Source organism: Chiloscyllium plagiosum, unplaced genomic scaffold (assembly GCF_037043375.1).
Source record: "Chiloscyllium plagiosum isolate Xiang-an unplaced genomic scaffold, Cpla_swu_hap1 HiC_scaffold_6, whole genome shotgun sequence".
Taxonomy (NCBI): Eukaryota; Metazoa; Chordata; class Chondrichthyes; order Orectolobiformes; family Hemiscylliidae; genus Chiloscyllium; species Chiloscyllium plagiosum.
The window spans coordinates 116,792,422-116,810,870 of NW_028270144.1; positions in this window are offsets into that span (position 1 = coordinate 116,792,422).

Consider the following 18,449-nt stretch of genomic DNA (forward strand, 5'->3'; position numbering starts at 1 on the left):
ACATACAGGCCCTTCGGCCCTTGATGTTGTGTCGATCTGTGAAACCAGACTGTAGCCCATCTAATGTACACTATTCCATTTTCATCCATATGTCTATCCAATGACCATTTAAATGCCCTTAAATTTGATAAGTCTACTACTGTTGCAGGCTAAAAGACTTTGGTCTTTTGTCTTGGACTTCTTACCAATGGAAGGAGATTTTCTCTATCTACTCTACCTTAATATCTTAGAAGATTAAATAAAATCAACACTTGATACTTTAAATGCTAAGGAGTATAACTTGTTAGTATCATCTCTTCCAGTGATTTAATCCCCTTGGAATAGTCTGGAGTCCCAGCTTTCTTTGGATCTCTAATGTTTCTTACTTTTTTGCTATTTGGAAAGCATCCATTTTATCCTTGTATGTCACATGTGGATTATCTCATATTTGCTTCTACACGTTCTTGACCATTCACTTAAGATCTCTTGTAGTTTTGCTCTTCCAGCTACACTATTAATCATCACTGTTAACCCAAAGTGGTATTGGTAATAGGCCACTTCAACCTTAAGAGAATAAGAAAGAGGAACAGGAATACACCATATAGCCCCTTGAGCCTGCTCCAACTTTCAATGTGTTCACTGAGCTTCCATGCCACTTTTCTGCCCACTCCCCATATTCCCTGATTCTCCGAGAGACTAACAATCTGTCTTTGCGAACATAGATCTATCTGCAAGTAAGTGAACCACTTCAAAAGTCTAATGTTTTAAACTTTAACATTTCTAACGAACCTCCGGCCGAGCAATTTTAATCGCTTAGCTCTGGCACAATTGCTGCAAATACTTTTGACACTTTCTCCAACGCTTCTACGCACTTTTCGATGATAAGAGACGCTAAAAATAGTCAAAGCTGTGAATATAACAAACAGGAAATGCCTCTAAGAAAGAAGAGAAAAATTTACTAATGGCAGCTAAACATTGATTCGTGAACATTAACTTGTAAAGTCCGTTTCTATTAAATAGGACAGTGATAGAATTAATCAAGCAAGTAAATAAAGTCACAACAATAAAGAAAAACTTCCTGGTTTCATTTCTGTATCTCCAGTTGCTACTTTCATTTATTCAGACTGGATTTATATCAAAGCAAAATATAAAAGAACCAGAGATGGTTTAATAAATAAAAATTCAGATGGTTTGATATATATAAATTCCTGTTAAAACAGGTCAGAACAGAAAATGACGATGATAATGAAAATGAAATGACGATGAAAATGTTTCTCATTGTGAGCCAAGTGTGATTTTAAAAAGTCAAAAATCACACAACACCAGGTTATAGTCCAACAGCTTATTTGGAAGCACTAGCTTTCGGAGCACTGCTCCTTCACCAGGTGGTTGGGTCAGCGCTCCGAAAGCTGGTGCTTCCAAATAAACCTGTTGGACTATAACCTGGTGTTGTGTGATTTTTAACATTGTCAACTCAGTAAAACAGGGCTCCTCCACATCATAAAAAAAGTCAGCTTCAGCTCTTTGTAGCACATTAAAACTGAATACTTCATGAACCATACCTGTCATTCTCCAACGTTACGTACAACTGAGGTGAATTGCTCCTCCAAAAAGTCAGCACAATCATAACAAGCCAAATGGCTTGCTTCTGAGCTGCTGCAATTCCGTCTCTGTAACTTAAATGTTTTGTGTGTCACCAAATGAATAGCACATGTACAATGCAAGGCTACACTGCCATCTTGACTATGCATGCATTCGGAAACAAACAGTACAGAAGTCGGTAATTGGGGCTATCATTCCTCTCCTGTCTCTTTGGAAAACTTATTAAATTGATGCCATTCCATTTTCTCAAGGATGTAGCCAATGTATTTTCTGAAAGTTACTACAAAAACTGTTTCTACTACCCTTTTAAGGTCAGAAGTCACAAGACATCAGGTTATAGTCCAACAGGTTCATTTGAAAGCACAAGCTTTCGAGTGCTATTCCTGCATCGCCGGAAGAAGCAGTGCTCTGAAAGTTTGTGATTTCAAATAAATCTGTTGGACTTTAACCAGATGTCATGTGACTTCCGACTTTTTCCACCCCAGTCCAACACCAGGACCTCCACATCTTGACTACCCTTTTAGGGAGTGCATTGTAAATCGTAATAATAAACGGCATTAAAATATTCACCTCATCTTTGTTAATTAATCCCACAAACCAGTAAATGGAGTATTGATGTTTGTCTTTACAATAAGTTTATTTACAGAATGCAATATTGGGTATGCGTGCTTCCAACACTATACCCCTGCAGTCTTTCTTTATTAGTACTCCCAGTATTGCCTGAACAACATCTTCACCTGTGAAACTTAACATGCCACTAACAATCTCTCCTCTAATTCTTTTGTCGATAATCTTAAATGTATGTCTTCAGAGACATAAATGTATATAATTAAACAGCAAGAGTAGGCCATTCAGCCCCTCTATCCTGTTCCACCATCATATAAAATCTGACTGTGGATGCAACCTCACACTTCTGTTTACCGGCTGACTCCTGATTCTTAACTATGCCTTAAAAATATCCAGTAACTCTGCGTCCACTATTCTCTGGGGAAGGGAGTTCCATGCAAGCTTCCAATGCTCGAAGAAAAATATGTTTCATCTCATCTCTGTCTTACATGGGAGGACCCTCATTTTTAAACTGTGTCCCTTTGTTCTCGTTCCACGCACTGGAGGAAATATCCTCTCAACATCAATCCTGCCAAGTCCCCTCACAATCTTATTTGATTCAATAAGACCACTCCTCATTCATCTGAACTCTAATGGATACGGGTCCCAACCTGTTCAAGATGAGGAATTTTTGAGTAAATCCACTACAAATTGCTTTGAATTCAATTATGTGCATTTTAGATAAGGAGAGCAAATGTTTACATGATCCTCTTGATATGATCTCACGAATCTGAGAAAGGGTCACTGGACCTGAAATGTTAACTCTAATTTCATTCCATAGTTGCTGCCAGACCTGCTGAGCTTTTCCAGCAATGTCTAGTTTTATTTCTGATTTCCAGCATCTACATCCTTTCCGTTTTTTACAATTTCACCAATACCTTGTACAACATCTTTTTATCTCTTAATTATTTCTTGGGGTGTCAACATCACTGGCAGGCCAGCATTTCATACCCTTGCCATTTCTGATGATAATGCAAAATGCGTACAATTGATTTTCAAATCCTATCCAATTTAAATAACTGGGACTTTCACAGACTGCAATGATTTTTTTTTAAAAGGGGAACCCAAAACACTGACTTAAAACAGCCACAGATATCACCAGTCACTATAAGTGGTCCACTATTTTACCATAAGGCAAGGAAGACAGTCAATCTTTATGGGGGTTGCTGTGAGAAGGATGGGAAATGACAGAAGGAATATAGCAGTAGACACACTTTAGAAGTGAGAAATTTAAATAGACAATGGGAGATGCTGGAAGGCACACAGCAGCAGAGGTACTTTGGAAGAATGTAGTTTAAATAGCACATGGGTATTTCCAGCAAAGATATCGGGATGGATGGAAATTGTCATATTCTGACTAAATATTGAAGAGTTACATGAAGTGTTTCTCTTTGTGAGGCAGCATGATTTTTTTTCACCATATCACCTCAACTGTGCAAATTAAGTACCTGCCCCAGTCTTATGATAACTGTCTCAGCTGATGCTAGCCCACTCTACCACCTGTGGTACCCAAATAACCTCACCATTGCTGGGCTTTCCCAGAGTAGAACATTATCTATGGATAATGGATAAGCACCAGGGAGCAGAGGAGTCAACATTTCAGGTCAGAACCTTTGTCCTGACCTGAAAAGGTTCCGACCTGAAATGTCGACTTCCCTGCTCCCCTGATGCTGCCTGGCCTGCTGTGCTTTTTCCAGCTCCACACTTTATCGACTCTGACTTTCCAGCATCTGCAGTCCTCACCATCTCCATGTTTAAGCACTGACAGTCTGGAGCTGTCCCTGCACATTTGCTAAGCACATGACAGAGGAAGGGATGTATATAGTCCTCACAGAGGGACCTTCAACAAAGTTATGAAGATTGTGCAAAATTAATCTAGTTCAGGTTCTGCAGAAATATGTGGAATGGTTTCTTTTAAGAGGCCATTGCAAGTTTACCAAGGACACTGGATTTCCTTTTAACAAGGCTTCCTCTTAATGAAATGGGTGGTAATAACTCCTTGTTTGCTTGGACTGTTCTCAGCAGTTACTAGTTTGGAGAAGGTTGGCTTTATTCTGTTCAGGTGGAGGGAAGACTGCTCAGAATGAATTGAGTTGGAGGAAAACTTACTAAGAACAAGCTGCTCAGCTGATACCTCTCCTAAATGAAAATAAATCTTTCTTGTTGAGCTCAGAGTGAAATCTATTTGAACTCTTGATGTACTGATTGAAGAAAAATCTCAAGATTGTCCTTCCTGAGAAGGTTGTGTCTGCAAGATCTCAGACTTTGCATAATTAGTAGCTTGGCCACATCAGCCAGAACATAAGAGCAATAAATTCCAGAATGTTCCATGCTGTATCGTTTTGCCTTCAAGAATAATCCATTTGGCAGAGATATTTTGATTTTATTTCTTCATCCTTTAAAAGTAACTTCAGAACACTGATAATACAATAATAATGTCAACATTAGCTGCTGTTGATGTTCTAAGGCATTAATTGAATAACCATGATCTCAGGCTAAAACATTACACTTCACCCTGACAACATTAAAATGAATGTTCCTTACTACTTCCTTTTGTACTGGACACAATCTTTTTTAAAAAACTTTCTAGGCTGTATGTACACATGCTTGACATCATATCTTTATTTTTTTCTCTCTCAGGATTAATAGATCATAAAATTGCTCTTTACTTCACTCAAAAAAAGTTACAATTAGTTCCTACTGCCAGAAATTAATGTGTTAACAGCATTTTATTTGGGAAAGATAAAAAATATATAAATGTTTGTGGCTAAACAGGGAGGTTGAACAGAAGGGTACCAATTCATCCCTTCTCACTTGGTTATAACACCTTGAACTGAGTGGTTTGCTCAACCAGTCCAGAGGATGATTAAGAGGCAACCACATTGATATGGATTTAGTTACATGTGCGTCAGTCTGCTAAATAATGTCAGATTTGGTTGTAGGTTAGCTCGCTGAGCTGGTGGGTTGTCACCCAACCTTTGGTTACCATTTGAGACAACATCATCAGTGCGACTTCAGTGAAGTGTTGTTGTTCTACTCTGCTTGATATTTTTATGCTGAAAAATGTGTTGCTGGAAAAACGCAGCAGGTCAGGCAGCATCAAAAGTGCAGGAGAATCGATGTTTCGGGCATAAGCCCTTCTTCTATGCCCCAGTCTGTTAAGGTGGGTGGTATTACTTCCATGTTTCCTTTGCAGTGGTTTGTAAATGGGATCTATGTCAACAGGCTTGTTGATGGCATTGCGGGTTGAAAATCAGGTGTCGAAGAATTCCTGTGCATGTCTCTGTTTGGCTTGTCCTAGGATGGCTGCGTGGTCCCAGTCACATTGGTGGTCCTCTTTGACTGCGTGTACTGAGATGGAGAAAAACTGGTCGTGCTGCTAGTTGGTGTTCGTGTATCCGGATTGCTAGTTTTCTTCCAGTCTGTCTAATGTAGTGTTTGTGGCGGTCATTACGGGGAATTTTGTACATCATATTGGTCCTGCATGTTCAGAGTGTGGGGTCTTTCGTTCTTGTGAGTACTTGGCATAGTGTGGCTGTGGGTTGGTGTACTGTCATGATTCCTAGTGTTCATTGTAGTCTGGTTGGCATTTCGGATCTGTTCTTGTTATAGGGCCGGGCATGTTGGGCATACAGTGTCCTTCAGGTGTTGTCTGCCCGATAGGCATTGACAGATGAATTTGCTGTAATGCAGCAAAATCCTACCTTTTTGCTACTGGATGGCTTAGTTAAAAATTCCCTCATTGAAACTGCTGACAAAGTGTTGCAATGGTACAGTCCGATATCATCCTGCCAGTTGATATCTTTAATAGCTATTTTATAAATACAATTCTAATGCTAATTGCTTCATAATATTTGCTGTACTTTCAGCCTAATGGTCCGCGTTCTTCTTTTTAAATTTTTAAGCGGAGCTCTATTATTTCACTGTTGGTTAGTTTTATGTTAATAAATTTGGCTTCCTGTTCAAAAATAATTCTGCTTCTGTTATGTGAACTCTTTTTGGGGAGAATTTTGCATGCCTGCAGTAGTGGGCAGTTGCAAATGTAATGTGAGCAAGAAAGAACATTTTAAATTGCTGCAGTGACTCAAACCACAACCACAAGGCCATTAATCCCTCTCATACTTAGAAACTAATCTTTTAATAGCTTTTGATTTTCCTTCAGTCAATGTTCTCTGTCATTTATTCTACTCTAACTTCAAAGTCTTTAGGTGTTGCTCGGTTTTCTGTAATCTAAGCATTTATACCTCATCCTTAATCTTCGACTTAAGAGTAACTCTTCAGGGTAATGTTATAGCTGGGCCAATTGCTACCCACACTCAATGTCTATCCACATGTCTTGTGACCATCATTGTCTATTGTTCAGAATGTGGATCCTTATTGAATTTTGTTTAAGCCTCTATCCATTTGTCATTAGTTTGTTCTTGTTTAACTACCATTCATCAACACGAGACAGGGCTTCAAAGACGACTAATAATCAAAAGGTACAAAGTAGAGGAATAAATGCGTAAAGACATTTCCCACATCTTTGGGACCTAACTTTGAATCCACCCTGAGACAAATACACAAGGAAGATGTCCAAGCTAATTATTCTCTCTGTCTTTCACTGTGGACTGGTTCAGACATAAAAATGGACAATGCTGTGAATAACACCATACTGCAGCCTCTGTAAAGAAAGAGGGCGATAGTTAAATCACTTATGTTCAAATGAAAGAAAGAAAAAGTCTTACATTTACACAGCACCTTTCAATGCTGACTTTTAAAAAAAAAACATGGAAGTACTTTTTAAGTTTGGTCACTGCTGTAACATAGATTACAGGTTATAAATAATTGTGTCTATCCTTTGTTACAACACGTTACAACATTTCTACTTTCCTTTCGGACTTTTGGCATTTTGCTAGTTTAGTTAACTTCAGGGAGAAAGTGAGGTCTGCAGATGCTGGAGATCAAAGTTGAAACTATATTGCTGGAACAGCACAGCAGGTCAGGCAGCATCCAGGGAACAGGAGATTCGACGTTTCGGGCACAGGCCCTTCTTCAGGAATGAGCAGAGAGTGTTCAGTAGGAGAAGATAAAAGGTAGGGAGGAGGGACTTGGAGGAGGGGCGTTGGAAATGTGATAGGTGGAAAGAGGTCAAGGTGAGGGTGATAGGTCGGAGTAGGATGGAGGCGGAGAGGTCAAGAAGAAGACTGCAGGTCAGGAAGGCGGTGCCGGGCTGGAGGGATCCGGCTGAGACAAGGTGGGGGAGGGGGGATGAAGAAACTGGTGAAGTCCAAGTTCATCCCCTGCGGTTGGAGGGTTCCCAGTCGGAAGATAAGACGCTCCTCCTCCGACCGTCGAACCCTCCAACCGCAGGGGATGAACTTGGACTTCACCAGTTTCTTCATCCCCCCTCCCCCCACCCTGTCTCAGCCGGATCCCTCCAGCCCGGCACCGCCTTCCTGACCTGCAGTCTTCTTCTTGACCTCTCCGCCTCCATCCTACTCCGACCTATCACCCTCACCTTGACCTCTTTCCACCTATCACATTTCCAACGCCCCTCCTCCAAGTCCCTCCTCCCTACCTTTTATCTTCTCCTACTGAACACTCTCTGCTCATTCCTGAAGAAGGGCCTGTGCCCAAAACGTCGAATCTCCTGTTCCCTGGATGCTGCCTGACCTGCTGTGCTGTTCCAGCAATAAAGTTTTAACTAGTTAACTTCAGGGGCAATTCTGAAGAACTCAGAAGATTCATTAAAGTCACTGGATTAGATTCATATTGCAGTCAGTGCAGTGACTGTAATGAGGTCGGCCTGGTGGAGCTCATAGAATATGAGTTCCCTGATTGGATCAGACTAACAGCCCCAATCAGGGACCCCTGGCTGACAGATATAAACAGGAATGTAAACGCCGGTGCTCGGACCCGATGCAGTGCACCAGTTGGAGGACGCTCAGGTGTGCGGTGGGATCCCGTCTGCGCTCACCCCAGCCCGGACAGAATTTCACATTGGCCCCAAGGTCCTGTACTTCCCGTGGGAGCCTATGCCCCACAACCTGAGCCGCTTCCGGAATTTTAATTTTGCTCCCTTTCAGGGGGTAAAAAGGCGGGCCCTGTATAGACTGCTGCTGCACACCGTCCACCTCTTCTCTCTCATCCACCGTCCGGACATGCCTTGGCATGCCCATTTGCCACCGGGCAGTGGGGATCCCCAGTGGAGGGCTCTCAAAGCGGGAGTCCTCCCCCTTTCTCTCAGGGATCTGGGGTGGAGGGTGCTGCACGCAGCAGTCCCCTGCAACCGCAGATTGCGGTGGTTCACGGACTCCCAGCCCAACTGCTTGCCCTGTGGCGCTGTGGAGTCCGTGGACCATGTGTATATTGAGTGTGGGTGTTTGCACTCCCTTTTTGATTTTCTTAAAAACCTCCTCCTCTGTTTTTGGTTACACTTCAGTCCCACGCTCCTGATCTTCGGGCACACGGTACGGAGGAGGGAGGGCAGGTCTGAAGACCTTCTTGTGGGTCTGTTCCTGGGCCTGGCCAAACTGGCCATAAACAGGTCCAGGCAGCAGGCCATGGAGGGGGTCGTTAGGGCCGACTGCCTGCCCCTCTTCCGCGGTTACGTTAGAGCCCGGGTGTCCTTGGAGAAGGAGCACGCGGTGTCCATCAACACCCAGGAGTTGTTCAGGGAGAGGTGGGCGCCACAGGGAGTGGAGTGCATTATTTCCCCCTCCAACTCTATTTTGATTTAGTCCCTGCCCTCCCCTTCACTGTATGATCACACAGCATTGCTTTTTGTGAAGGGCACTGCACTGCTTGTCACTGGCCACTCGGGTGTTTCTTCCTGGTGGTGGAAATTGAATAAAGATTCGTACACCTTGTGTCTCTCACTGTGTCTCTCACCTGCGCACATACACAACGTGGAAAGAAAGAAAAAAAATAAAATAAATAAATAAATAAATAGGAGTGTCAGAGGTGATGTTCACTCTGAGAGCTGCCTCTGAGGGAGCTGAAAAAGAAAAAAATAAACAGGAGTGTCAGAGGTTCTGTCTACACAGAGCTGGCTCTGAGAGTGCAGTGTCAGTGTCAAGGACTCTCCACGTGTAAATAAAGGGTGACTTGGTGGCAGGATACCTGCCTCTGTGAAGTTATTTTAGTCTGGGAGCAACTGGCTAGATAGGCTGAGAGCTCTTTTCCTCAACAGTTTTTGAAATTCAATTCTCTACCACTGTGGCGGTGATGCAACTGTGGAAGAGATGGTGAGGGAGGTACACTGACTCAAAAGGTGCAAAGTCTCCTGAACAACAAAGTGGGGTGAAAGGATATGTGCAAAAAGAGCCCCAAAATACAGCAATAATGGAAAATATGGTGTAATGTACATTTTTCAAGGAATAACAGATGAGCTTCGTATTATTTAAATGGAAAAAGGCTGCAGAAAGCTACAGCACAAAGGACTTGAGGTGAATCTTTGTGCATAAATCACAAAACGCTAGCATTCAAGTTTCTTGGGTAATAGGGAAGGCAAATGGAATGTTGGTTTTTATTCCAAATGGAGTATAAATGCAGGGAGGCTTCATTGAAACTATCCAAGGCACTAGTCAGAGCACAGCTGGAATACTGTGAACAGTTTTATTCCTCTTATCCTAAGAAGGATATACTGCCATTGGAGGCAGTTCAGAGAAAATGGACCAGGCTGATTTCAGGTATTGTGTTATGAACAAGAAGACGGTTACAGGTAGTCTGAGAGACAATGAAAGTCAGAAGGTGATGGGCAAACAGGACATGGTCCAGTTAGATCGCAGGTAGAGTTCTGGTTGCACTCATATTTGTGGAAGGTGGACATTGGAGTAATCATGAGTGTCAAGATTAGAGTGGTGCTGGAAAAGCACAGCAGGTGAGGCAGCATCCGAGGAGCAGGAAAATCGATGTTTTGGGCAAAAGCCCTTCATCAGGAAAGACATGATTGGAGTAATCATGTCTAATCCAGGATGAATTAACATTGAGGGCTGCTAATAGTGAGAAAAACACACACATTGATACAGTGAAACACATAGGTGGAGCAGAATAGGAGGAGCTTTACTCTTTTCCTTGCTTCTTCATGCTACTAAATGAATGTGCAAAGAAAAAGATGTAGTCAGTGCTTGAGGAGGGCTAACTTTGAGGGTTTCCTTAGTTGAGACCCAGTGCTCAATGTCAGTGCCATCATCCTTACTCATAGCATGCAACCCCTCTTCCATCACTTCAGCACAGCAGCAGCCTGGCCACAGTCTGAAAGAGCCATCCAACAGCTTAGCACTGAGGGAATCTCAGGAGCAAATACTTGTATACAGAAGCAGTCTTAAACTTACCTCCCTCATCCAGAATAGGGAGAGCGTTTCAGCCCATCTCTGTAACACGCTTTTGCGACCATCTTCAAGGAAGGAGATCAGAACAATCATGACAACTACAGAAAGCTCCTCTCCTGTTGTCCATCACTGGGAAGGTCATTGCAAAGATGCACCTCAATCACCTCCTCTCACTGACCACAAGATGTAGAAGCAACAGCAGACCATTCAGCCCATTGAGTTTGCTCTGCCATCCATTAAGAACATGGCTATTCTGATAATTCACAACCTCACTTTCCTGCCTTTTCCTCATAATTCCTGATTCCCTTACTGATGAAAAATCTGTTCATCTCAGCCTTGCTTATCTTCAATGACTCAGGCTCTATAGCCAACCATTGGACTAGTAATCCAGAGACCCAATGGTCAAGATACATGGATTCAAATCTCACTCTGGCACATATTGGAAATTGAATTCAATAAAAATCTGAAAAGAAAAGCTAGTTTATTGATGATCATGTATCCACTGACCATTGTCCTAAAAACTCAGATGCTTTGCTAACATGTCTTGGGGAAGAAACTCTGCTATCCTTACTTGGTCTGGACTACATATGACTCCAGATGGCCAACAATGTGATGATTCTTTGACAAAGGGTCAGTTAGACTTGAAACGTCAGTTCTTTTCTCTCCTTACAGATGCTGCCAGACCTGTTGAGATTTTCCAGCATTTTCTCTTTTGGTTTCAGATTCCAGCATCTGCAGTAATTTGCTTTTATAGCATGATGATTCTTAATTGCCTTCTGGGAAACTGGGGATGGGCAATAAATTCTGGCCTAGCTAGTGACGCTCACATCCCATGAACAAAACAAAAGCCCTCTGGAGGTAAAGAATCTTACAGGTTTACTATCCTGAGAGAAGAAATCCCTCCTCATCTCCATCAATTCTAGATGACCCCTTATTCTGAGATTATGTCCTCTGGTCCTGGAGAAACAGCTTCTCCACATCTACCCTGTCAATTCCCCCAAGGAACCTCAGTAGCTAAACAGTTCCTACCAGAGTCACAATGCAGATTCCTACCATCTTGAGGAATAGTGAACATGATCTATATAACAAAATTAGTGCAAGAAAAGTGCAAAGGGCAGCAGCTGTAGCCTTCTTCAACCTGAAACATAATGGGTTCCCTCAACCAGGAAGGATCATGGAGCATTCTGCTTAAATTTATTCGCCCACAGAAATTCATCACTATCGCCTGCCTTTTTCTCAACAAAGCGCAATGTATTGCCAACCTCAACTGATCCACCAAGGAAACGTTATGTCTGCAGATTGGCTTCAAACTAGGATCTTCTTCACTGCAACATTTTACCTCATATACGTGGAAATTCCTGTTTGTCCAGAGCTAATCTACGGAATGAATAGGAAACAATTCAACTTGTGTCACCTCCGGTTCAGAACCAAGACCATCCCAATTTCGATTATTGAGCTATAGTATGCAGACAACATTTGCATGTAGCCGTGCAGGGTTAGAGGCTGAAAGGCCTGCCCTATTCCTTTTCTCTATGTCTTTTTGTGTGCACACTCAGAACTGGAGTTCCAAACCATCACCAGTTCATTCACAGGGTGCGTAAGAGAATGGACATTTGGCTAAACATCTGGTTGAGTAAGGTCCTCTATTAATCTCCTCCTGTTGCATAAACTACACCCACTCAACTATCAAGATTGTAGCTGGAAAGCAAGCACAAGCATTGGAAGGAGTGCACAGAAACCCAAACATCCCACCCACCTTCCTCAAAAACTGCCTGGCCCAGCTTGCATTGAGAAATCTGGATCCAGTTAAAAAAACTGCGTAGAGGCCAGTATCCCATCACAGGCCACCCTTTATTTACATGTGCACAGTACACAGCCAGCTCAGAGTCAGTCCCCTGAACTGAGGAGCTTCTGAATCTCCTGTTTATTTTTTTAAAATTTATTAATCAGTATAAATTACAACAAACAGTTAACATGAAGAGCCGTGTACAAGAACCAGCCATTTACAGGGGAAAGGAGCAGCAAAGCCAAACCTCAAACCTCACCATACAACCAGTTTTCCCCATTTTTTTTTTCTTTTATTCTTTTTTCCCCACATTACTGCCTAACTGCGGTAGTGCTTATTTTTCCCCCGCACCCATGTTGTGTGTGTGCAGGTGTGAGACACAATGAAGGACACAAGATGCACAAATCTTTATTCAATTTCCACCACCAGGAAGATAAGAAACACCCAAGTGGCCAATGACAAACACTGCCCTTCACAGCAAAGGGCAATGCTGTGTGATCAAACAGTGAAAGGGGAGGGCAGGGGTTAAATCAAAATAGAGTTGGAGGGGGAAATAATGCACTCCACTCCCTGCGGTGCCCACCTCTCCCTGAACAACTCCAGGGTGTTGGTGGACACCGTGTCCTCCTTCTCCAGAGACACCCGGGTTCTAACATAAACACGGAAGAGGGGCAGGCAGTCGGGTCTAATGACCCCCTCCACGGCCCACTGCCTGGACCTGTTTATTTATTTATTTATTTTTTTCTTTTTTGTTCTTTTAACCCCCACACTACCACCTAAGTGCGGTAGTGCTTATTTTTTCCCCCAGCACCCATGGTGTGTGTGTGCAGGTGTGAGACACAGTGGAAGACACAAAGTGCACCAATCTTTATTCAATTTCCACCACCAGGAAGATTGGAAGACACCCGGGTGGCCAGTGACAAGCACTGCCCTTCACATCAAGGGACAGTGCTGTGTGATCAAAACAGTGAAGAGGGGCAGGCAGTCGGGCCTAATGACCCCCTCCAAGGCCCACTGCCTGGACCTGTTTATATTGGTCACCCAGAGATTCCTGATTTATCCAGGTTAACAACCCCAATCATGGATCTCGTAGTCAATGAGATCCATCTGGTTCCAATCACTACACCAGCATTGGATTTAGTCACCTCTGGAGCCACAACTCTTGAGTGGAAGTAAATCAATTTTGAGGACATGTCTCAGCAAAGGAGACTTGTCCTGGTTATATACTCTGATTCTGGTATTCTACCTAAAGTTGAAAATTGCTGCAAGCCCCAGCACAGGTATGAGTCACAAAAGAAAATGATGTGGGATATGATGTGTCAAAGCAGTTTCCGGCTGATTTAACCTGATTCCAGCCACAACGTAAGCTATGATTTATACTTTAACTGGCAGTGAAAACTTATATTTAAATGATGAACTACCAGTGACTGATTTTGAAATTCATTTCTGAATTACTATCAGTGATTTATCTTGGAACCACAAACTGACTCATGCAGTGTCTGGGTGTTCAATTATTTTTTAATTTCCTGTAAAACATGAGTTATTCTATGAGATTTGGTCACTTTGTCAAAGGGTTACTGCATTTTTTTTTTGCCATGTATCCTTCTACCGTGTCCTCCAGCTATTGATATTAAGTTTATGATAATGACTGTAATGTATGGAGAGGAATGGTCCAACCAACATCAAGTCTGTGCTGTCACTGAGGTAAATCTTTGCTGATCTTTACCTTCACTCTATTTGCCCACTGGGGAATTGATTTAGCTTAGTTGGCTGGATTGTTGCTTTACGAAAGCATTGTGATTCCAACAGTGTGGGTTCAATTCCCATCACTGGTTTGAGGTTACTATGAAGGATTCTCCTTCTCAACCTCTTCCCTTGCCTGGTGGCCCTTAAATCACCACCAGTCGCTTCTCTCTAATGAGAAAGCAGCCCCTATGGTCTGGTAAGATTATGGTGACACAACAATTTGTCCACTTAAGTCAACCCTTAATCTCTTGCTTAACCTGCTGCATTTCAAATGGGTGTTTTTCCTGGTGGTGGAAATATTGAATAAAGTTCCTTCACAGTGGTGTCTTTTTTACTGAATCTTTATATACACACAACCATGAGCTTAAAAAAAAGAAAAGAAATCTGTTGAGTTTCTCCAGTTTATCTGCGTTTCTAAGAAATATCACATTAGGAATTGCTATGTGTAACCCGGATGGGGTGTTGTATATTAGATCAATCTTGCTTTTCCTAACAAATTTGCATCAGAAGCTTGTGTTAAAATGTACCATGAATGTTTTGATTTGGGGATGCCGGTGTTGGATGGGGGTGTACAAAGTTAAAAATCACACAACACTAGGTTATAGTCCAACAGGTTTATTTGGAAGCACTAGCTTTCGGAGCGCTGCTCCTTCATTGGGTGGTTGTGGAGAATAAGATCATAAGATACAGAATTTGTAGCAAAAGCTCACAGTGTGATGTAACTGAAATGATATCTTGAAAAAGACCTGGATTGTTTGTTAAGTCTCTCATCTTTTAGAATGACCGTGTTGGTTTCAGTTCTTTCGTATGTAAATTGCAGAACATTTTTGAAGGTATGTTCTCAAGTGAACTTTAACAATTGGTGTCATGTCGGCACAGACAATGCAGTTAAGGTGTGAGGTGCCCTGTGTGAGACTTTCTGTGCTCCAAAACGGAATGAATCCATGTAAAATTAGAATCAGTCTGAACATTGTGGCACAGACAGCCTCAAACCTTAAATGCATTGTCTGTGCCGACATGACACCAATTGTTAAAGTTCACTTGAGAACGTACCTTCAAAAATGTTCTGCAATTTACGTATGAAAGAACTGAAACCAACACGGTCATTCTAAAAGATGAGAGACTTAACAAACAATCCATGTCTTTTTCAAGATATCATTTCAGTTACATCACACTGTAAACTTTTGCTATAAATTCTGTGTCTTATGATCTTATACTCCACAACAACCTGATGAAGGAGCAGCACTCCGAAAGCTAGTGCTTCCAAATAAACCTGGACTATAACCTGGTATTGTGTAATTTTTAACTATGTATATTTTGAGTTTGTAAAATATACATAGTTAACTGTCTCACTTCAGTTCAAAAGGCAAAACCCACAGCGTGTTATCTCTCACTGCAGATGTGTGAAATAACTTTAAAGGACATGCTATTGTCTTCTCTAAATCAAAGCATGTGGTATAAAGGTCTCAGTCTCAATCTAATTGATGGTTCTGGCATTGTGACACACTAAGGAAAACTTGCAACGACTCACTAAGGAAAACTTGCAACAACACACCCAACTTGCTGAGCTTGATTGACCTCAGACATGTAGCATGTGATTATAGTGTACGTACATAGATAGCAAAAATTGTAATAGCAGTTCATTGAATTCTTCAGTACTATGTGTCTCAAGTCCCATTTAATGGGAACTAACAGAATTATTGCAAGACATTAGGCGAAAAATATTATACCAATTCACACAGTAAAACATGAACTTAAAAAAAACAAGCATTGTCACACACATCAAAAGATCTGGCTGCATAAGTCATGGGTGGCATGGTGGCACAGTGGTTAGCACTGCTGCCTCACAGCGCTAGAGACCCGAGTTCAATTCCTACCTCTACGTGGAGTCTGCATATTCTCCCTCTGTTTGCGTGGGTCTCCTCCGGGTGCTCCAGTTTCCTCCCACAGTCCAAATATATGCAGATTAGGTGAACTGGCCATGCTAAATTGCCCATAGTGTTAGGTGAAGGAGTAAATGTAGGGAATGGGTATGGGTGGGTTGCTCTTTGGAGGGTTGGTGTGGACTTGTTGGGCCGAAGGGCTTGTTTCCACACTGTAAGTAATCTAAATATTACCTCATTGGAATCAATATGCAATTATTGGAAATAAATTCAACATCTTAATATCCAATTTGCTGATGACATAATTGAGGAAAAATGTGCAGGCGTTAGTTGGAGTTTAGAAAGATATACAAGAATAGTTGCAGGCAGCACAATCGTCAGTTATGTATCTAATTTTAAAAATTACTTCTGTTGTCATAACTGCTGATATGACAACCCACTTATAGTTAATAACTTTTGTAAACTTGATTTCTCAGCATGGTGGAGAAGCCTGAATTTTTAAAGAAAAGTTTAATGAAAAGATTCATTCAAACTGTTTGTTAAACAAAGCATTTATTGCAAGCTACATGATTCCCGATAAGACTCACTTCAGGGATAACCCCTGACCCATTTACAACTGCATATTGTAGCTGTTTCACTTGAATGGTGCTTGCAGGCTTAGAATTTGGATTTGGATTTTCATTTGGGGATAAACTGCTAGAACAAGCTATTCAACTTGTGTCTCCTCTTTCTGGAATAACATTACTGCGTGGTTAGGGTGAAAGCTGATTGTTCTGCTTGACAAGTGCATGGAAGGCCTTCTCAATATCATGTTTCAAGGGGAATCTGTGTCTGCCAGGACCACAGAGAGAATTGTGTGCAATTAATGACTTGACCCCATATGAAAGAACACCAAATTGACAGACTTTGGAGCATTCTACACCTTTTATATCCTTTTTGCTTTCAAAAATGACCAAAATTGGCCAGAAAAAAATATTTTGAAGTGAATCTGCTGGGGGACATATTTTTTTCTCTTTGCCTAGGTTGTGCGAGAATTTGTGCATGTTTGTAAATGTATGTGTGTTTGTGCGTTAGTAAGAAGGGTAAATGCTTACATTTTCAAACTACAGATTGCATCGTCATTAAGTCAGGTTTGTTTCATAACATATAAACACATTATTGTATGATTAAAGAAAGTCAGTTGATGGATCTTTTCACTCTAAGCCCAATATAGAGATGGTGTAGAATTGGCGATACCAGGACTTAGGTAAAACTATATTTATTTTACATTGTGACCCATGGAGTAGTAATGAGCAGAGTAATCATGCACTTGATTGTAACAATGGTGTGTGGGTGTCATTGACAAGACCAGAAACTGTTGCCTATCCCTAAATACCCTTGAACTGAATGATTTGCTAGACCACTTCAGAGAAGAGTTAAGTGTCAACCACATTGCTGTGAGTCTGGAGACACATGTAGGCTAGACCAGGTAAGGATGCTAGGTAAAAACAATGACTGCAGATGCTGGAAACCAGAGTTTAGATTAGAGTGGTGCTGGAAAAGCACAGCAGTTCAGGCAGCATCCGAGGAGCAGTAAAATCGATGTTTCGGGCAAAAGCCCTTCATCAGGAATACAGGAAGAGTGCCTGAAGGGTGGAGAGTGGGGGTGGGGAGAAAGTAGCGTAGAGTACAATAGGTGAGTGGGGAAGGGGATAAAGGTGATAGATCAGGGAGGAGGGTGGAGTGGATAGGTGGAAAGGAATGATAGGCAGGTAAGACAAGTCATGGGGGCAGTGCTGAGCTGGAAGGTTGGAGCTGGGGTGAGGAAGGGGACGGAGAAATGAGGAAACTGGTGAAGTCGACATTGATGCCCTGGGGTTGAAGTGTTCCGAGGCGGAAGATGAGGCGTTCTTCCTCCAGGCGTCTGGTGGTGAGGGAGCGGTGGTGAAAGAGGCCCAGGACCTCCATGTCCTCGGCTGAGTGGGAGGGGGAGTTGAAATGTTGGCCACAGGGCAATGTGGGTGTCCAAGATATGTTCCCTAAAGCACTCTGCTAGGAGACGTCCAGTCTCCCCAATGTAGAGGAGATCGCATCGGGAGCAACGGATACAATAAATGATATTGGTGGATGTGCAGGTAAAACTTTGATGGATGCTGGATTTCCTTCCCTAAAGAACATGAATGATCCAGATGGGTCATTCTTTAACCATTGATGGATAGAGACACCACACCTTTTGAATAAATTTTTAAAAACTAGAGCTGTTTCAGAAGACATTAACACCAGACGACTCTCCCTCCCAAATTGGAAGATGAGAAGTCAGATTTGGTTCAGCTGAGAAGCAGAAACTTGTTCAGTGGTAGTGTTGGTGACTGTGGTCAAACACTTGCTCAAAAGCACAATCCTGAAAACTGCAGATTAACTCAGTGTGATGCAAAGATTGTGGTAGCACAACGTTCTGCTCAAGGCGCAATCTACAGAGGCAACACCATTCAAATCCAACTATCACAGAATGCCTCATCATCAGAACTTTCCAAAAGCACCAAGAAACCACTC